Below are 5,328 nucleotides of genomic sequence, written 5' to 3'. Positions count from 1 at the left end.
TGTGCAACAATTGTGTCCAAAAGCAGTTCATTCTTATTAAGTAAGTCTTCCTAAAGACTAGATCAGAGAAACCGCTGAACTAGTGGTTCTCCTTCCTAGGGTGTGATTATTTGTAGACATGGTTTCTTGGAGGTGAGACACCCAACCCTGATAGGCAGGGGCATAATGATTAAGCTATTGTGTCATAGGTGCAATTCTCTTGTCTTATGATGGGTGAAAAGGATTAATTTGCCAGTTGGGAACACACTGAACACTGTAAGAGATAAACAGGAACTTTGATTGGCTTGAAGAGCCCTCTTGGGCAGAAGTAGCTTCCTTATCCTTAGTTAGAGGGAAATCATATAATCTTCAACCTAGTATAACATTCCTTTTCTCAAGGCTTTCATGCACCAGTCATGAGATTCAAAGCCAAAGCCAGTGGGAAGATTTTCCAGGATTCTAGAGAGTTATCTCTTGCTTTTGAATAAATGGCATCGAAACTTCAGTTGCACATGCCTCTCTTATAGTGGGAAAAGCCATTGACGAATAAGGAAAAAGATATTCCTCAGGAACCATGGCGTCATAGTTGGGGGCCCATTGAGCTATCAGAAGAGGTAGGGGGTTGAAATTGGGATTAGAGACCTGCCAAAGGCTCGATTTGGCCTGCTCTTTTATGAACAGTCTTCCAAAAACAGAATCCCTGCAGAGTCTTGAGAGTCAAGTGGAAGAGACTGTTGGATGGCCTACTTCATGTCTTCTAGGCTGTAGCTTCTTCAAAAGAGGTTGATTTGGTATGTGGGGGCCATTAAGATATTAATGTGATAATGTGGGTTCTACAATACGCAAAGATTGGGTAATAATAAGCCTGTGAACTTCATTTTAATTCTGTGCACAAGTGAACATATGTAGCTTATCATCTGAGTTTTCCAGTTTGCTAGATTCCCCCAAATTTGATTGAGTGGACTGAATTTCTTAAGACTGATTTCTTACCCTTTGTCCCTCACATTGGGCAGCATCTAATGTAGGGCCTCTAGCACTGTGGTATTGAGTGAGATGAGGCCTTTGTGAAGACTTCTCATAATAAAATGTGTGGAATATTGTATTAAATTTAACCCCCACAAGGACTCTCTCTGGACCCTGATTTCTAGGAATCCAAAACTTGTGGGACTTGTGGGCAGTTAGGGTCCTCCCCCCCCCTCTTCTCTCTGTTAGTGCTACCTGAGCACTAGAATATACCAAATAAGGACATAATGAATTGTAGCTGGAGTTTCTTGGAAATTACTCAAATCTCTCCTTGTTTGCTATACTATTGCCACATCAGCACTAGATACTCTAAATAAGGAGTTCTTGACTTTTGTTTCACAAGCTCCCTCTTCTTCCTCTTCCTTCCTCTTTACTTTAGTTATAGAACTACCACATCAGCAGTTAGTTAGATATTAGATAAAGGAATGTGTTTGGATAGGTGGATCTTGGTTTCATGATTTCTCAGTTCTTGTCTAGCTTTTCCAGCTTAGACTATAAGCTCACCTCTCAGCCAATGGAGAGGTGGGATAGTGGGGGGGCGGGATTCTCTGCATTGAGATATATGATGATGCTTTGTTCTCTGTAAGCTGACTCCTTCTACTAGTCTGTCCTGGTGGAAGTGATGCCCCTTTCTCACGAGAACTGAATAAAATACTTTCTGTTCTTACCTTGAGAAGCCTCTTTATCTTCTAAATTTTGGGTGAGGGTCTTGTACCCCACACAGTATCATCTGGCCTGATCAACCTTATGTCATCAATGTCATCCTTTCTAACCACTCAGGGTTATTTTAAGTGGAGATGGTGTAGCAAAGAACTTCTACTTTTTAATCTTCATTACTAAGGAACATGAAGATGAAGGGAACGGAGTCCAGAGAAGCTAAGTGCTATTGTATCTTCCTGTATTAAAGCAAAGTAAATTTCCTCATTTGTTAAGTGTTTAGTGACTTGAAAATGCCTCATTTTATTCAAACATTGAATCTGAACTAAGAAAGTGCGGGTGTTGCAGCCATGTCTGCAATGCCAGTGAAATATCCAGTTTAAGATGTAGAAAAGGCAGCTAGTGATGTAAGATCGGAGCCAAAGAAAGACATTAGGTCTAGATATATGGGTCTGGGAGTTATTTGCTTTGATATATAATATATGATATTTCAACAAATGATATAGTATGGAAGGATGTTCGGCCTAGAGGCCGATGGACTACCAGAGTCTTACCTTTTCACTGGTCTTCGGAGGCCAACTGGATAAACGTATTGAGAGAAGAGACTTTCCAGAGTCGAACAAGGGTTAGGCTTTATTCAGGGTCTTGGTTACATGTGCAGGGTGAATTCTTCCTCAGGAGAGAGGAATCCTCCTCCTTCTAAGGGGCAAGGATCATACAGCAAGAGGATGGGAGCTGGAGAGGGGGGAGGGCCCCTCCTCCCTCTAAGGGCCCCTCAGTGCAAAGAGCCCCCATCTCCACTCCGCATCCAGAAAGAGGGCCTTCAGGCTTTCCTGTCCCTACTTAAGCTCTCCCACTGCATAGTTTGCACGTGAATACCGTACGTGCTCTCAGCCCCTAGCTAGTCAACAACAGATGTGCTCAGACCACGGGCCAATCTCAAGGGTGGGATGCTCTCCCCAGCAACTTTCCCACTGAGAAGAGGTGGAAATGCACAAGATAGCCCGTGTTTCATGCCTCAATTCCCAGCTGTTCCCTGGGGGGCCTCATGAGAGCTCTGAGGTTTAGAAGTCCTCACCTTTACCTGCCCGAGACTGTCCATGTGAAAACTGAGCTTACACCCCTAACAGAAGGAGAGAGAGAGAGGGCCAAGATCAGAGACTTGGAGGACACCTACAGTTAGTGGATATGATCTGGATGAAATTCAAGCAAAGGAGACTGAGAAAGAAAGGTAAGACAGGTAGTAGGAGAAGTAGAAGAAAGCAGTCATGAAAACCTAGAAAGTATCCAAGATGAGTGATTAACAGTGTCATAGACTGAATATAAGTAAAAAAGGATGAGAATTGAGAAAATGCAATTAGACAAGGCAACTAACTGCCTAGTCTAATCACATCTTCTCAATGATCTTACTGTTAACTTTGGTTTCAGTTTAATGATGCAAAGACATTTTGCAAAAGATTTAGAAGCAAGTGAGAGGAGAGGAAGTGGGGGCACCAAGCATAGATAACTTTCTCAAGGAGTTTGGCTGATAAGGGAAAGTGAGATTAGGGACAGAAGTTAGTGGTCATAGTCAGAACAAATGAGGTTTTTTTAAGGATAGGCAGACATGGGTATGAATGTAGGAATAAGGGAAGAAGCCAGTAGGTCTGTCATTTTTTAATATGGGTTATCTTACATTTTCTTCTTTTAAAAAAAATTATTTTAGCTTTGTTTATGTGAATTCTTGTTGTCTTCTGTAGTCATTAATTTTCATTTGGTCCATTCTGGTTTTTAGGAAGTTTGTTAGTAGGGTAAAGTTTTATACCTCTTATGTAAAGCTATTGATCTGTCTCTCCTTCATAGTTGTCATTTCTTTTACAGTTTCTTTTAATAATTCTTTCTGGGAGGTGTGGAGCCAAGATGGCAGAGTAACAGGAAGAAAAATAGCTGAATTCAACAATTCAATTCCATCAAACAGACCTAACAAATATACCAGACCAAATCTTAATCAGAAAACCCAAGGGAAAAGAATCACAAGTCAAATCACAGGCCAGGTTGGCATAGCGAGACAGGGAGGTCTGTGGACCCTGGGAATTTGATCTAGCCAGGAGTACAACTGATCAGGGACATTCCAGCACAGGAAGAGGCTGAGTACTATGGCAAGATGAGGTCCCAAGTCTACCCAAGAGATGTGTAAATTTGTGTGTGGTGCATGAACAGGTGTCAATTGAATATTCTGTCACTCACTACCCTGTTCCAGATAACAGATCCAGGGAGTAATAAGAAAGGAATTTGAACCTAAAGATAGTATTCAAGGGTCAGGAGTATAGTTGTAGGCTATGTTGTTGTGTTCATCCTTCGTTGCTAAAGAAGACCATGCCATTAGAGAAATGATGACGTAACTTGCATTTGACTTTGTTTTGAGTAAGGGAGGGCTGTGCACGTCACCAGCCTCACTTCTCCTCCAGAGACATATGAATTCAGTGCCTAGATATTCATCAGGATGACTGGAGATGACCCAGGATACACTGGAAGACCTTGGGCCCTTTAGGCCAAGGTCTTTGCAGATACTCACTTAGGGTGAGGCAATGCCCATTCATTGAATAGACCTGTTTAAGAAGTAAGCCAGGGCATGGCTCCTTTAATGAGACCAAGAAAAGAAAGACATCAGGCTGGGTGGGAAACAGCAACAGTTACTATTGATAATCACTCTAAAGCCAGGAGGGTCAAGAGCCACCCTTAGGCAGGGGCCCATTGGAGTCCCAGTTTCAGAGTGCAGTAGGTTTAAGGTTTTGGAAGAAGACAGGACAAGAAGGCAAATAATAACTGTGTGGTTCAGATCCCAGTAATGGAGTAGGATCTCTTTTCCAGCTTTCAGCCCAGCCTGAAGTCTACAAAGGAATAAATAGAGAAGGAAATAGTAGAAAAGGTAAAGTATCCCATAGTCAAGATAATTGATCTGGGGAGAAAGTAGATTTATGATGAAAGAAAAAATATATACAATTTTAAAATTAACTCTTACATAATTTATTTGAAGAATTCTAGTTGATTTTGTACATAAGATTTTTTTCTTTGAGTTTTTGATTATAAGTGTGTTTGAGTTGTTCTCTTCCAGGTTCATGCTTTGATTATCCCTGGTATCATAAAAGTCCTTGATTTATGTATTTATTTTTTGTTGGCTCATTTTTTTCTGAGGTCTTAAGACTTTAGTTCTAGGTCTTCCCTACGCTGGGAAGTCAAATTGTGTTGTAAAGCTTTCTTTTATGCCCTCAGCATCTTTCATTAGGTCAAATTCTCCTTTTCTGCAGGTTGGGATTTTGACCCTTGCCTTTTCCTTTACCATTGACACTCTGGTGCTCTCTTTTCCTGTGATAAGACTACCAAACTGAAGGTCTACAGAGCTGTTGTGTTGACCTCACTGTTGTATGCCTGCAAAACATGGACAGTCTACCAGCTCCATGCCAGGAAATTGAATCACTTCCATTTGAATTGTCTTAGATTCTGAAGATCACCTGGAAGGATAAGGTACCAGGCACTGAGGTCCTTTCCTGAACTAAACTGCCATGCATTCAAATTATGCTTCAGAAAGCATAACTCCCATGGGCTGGCTGCGTTGTTCAAATGCAAAATGTTCATTTGCCAAAAAGACTATTTTATGGAGAACTCACATGGGGCAGGTGATCACATGGT

The sequence above is a fragment of the Notamacropus eugenii genome, chromosome 3 (assembly GCF_028372415.1).
Source record: "Notamacropus eugenii isolate mMacEug1 chromosome 3, mMacEug1.pri_v2, whole genome shotgun sequence".
Lineage (NCBI taxonomy): Eukaryota > Metazoa > Chordata > Mammalia > Diprotodontia > Macropodidae > Notamacropus > Notamacropus eugenii.
Note: the sequence above shows the minus strand (reverse complement) of the source record.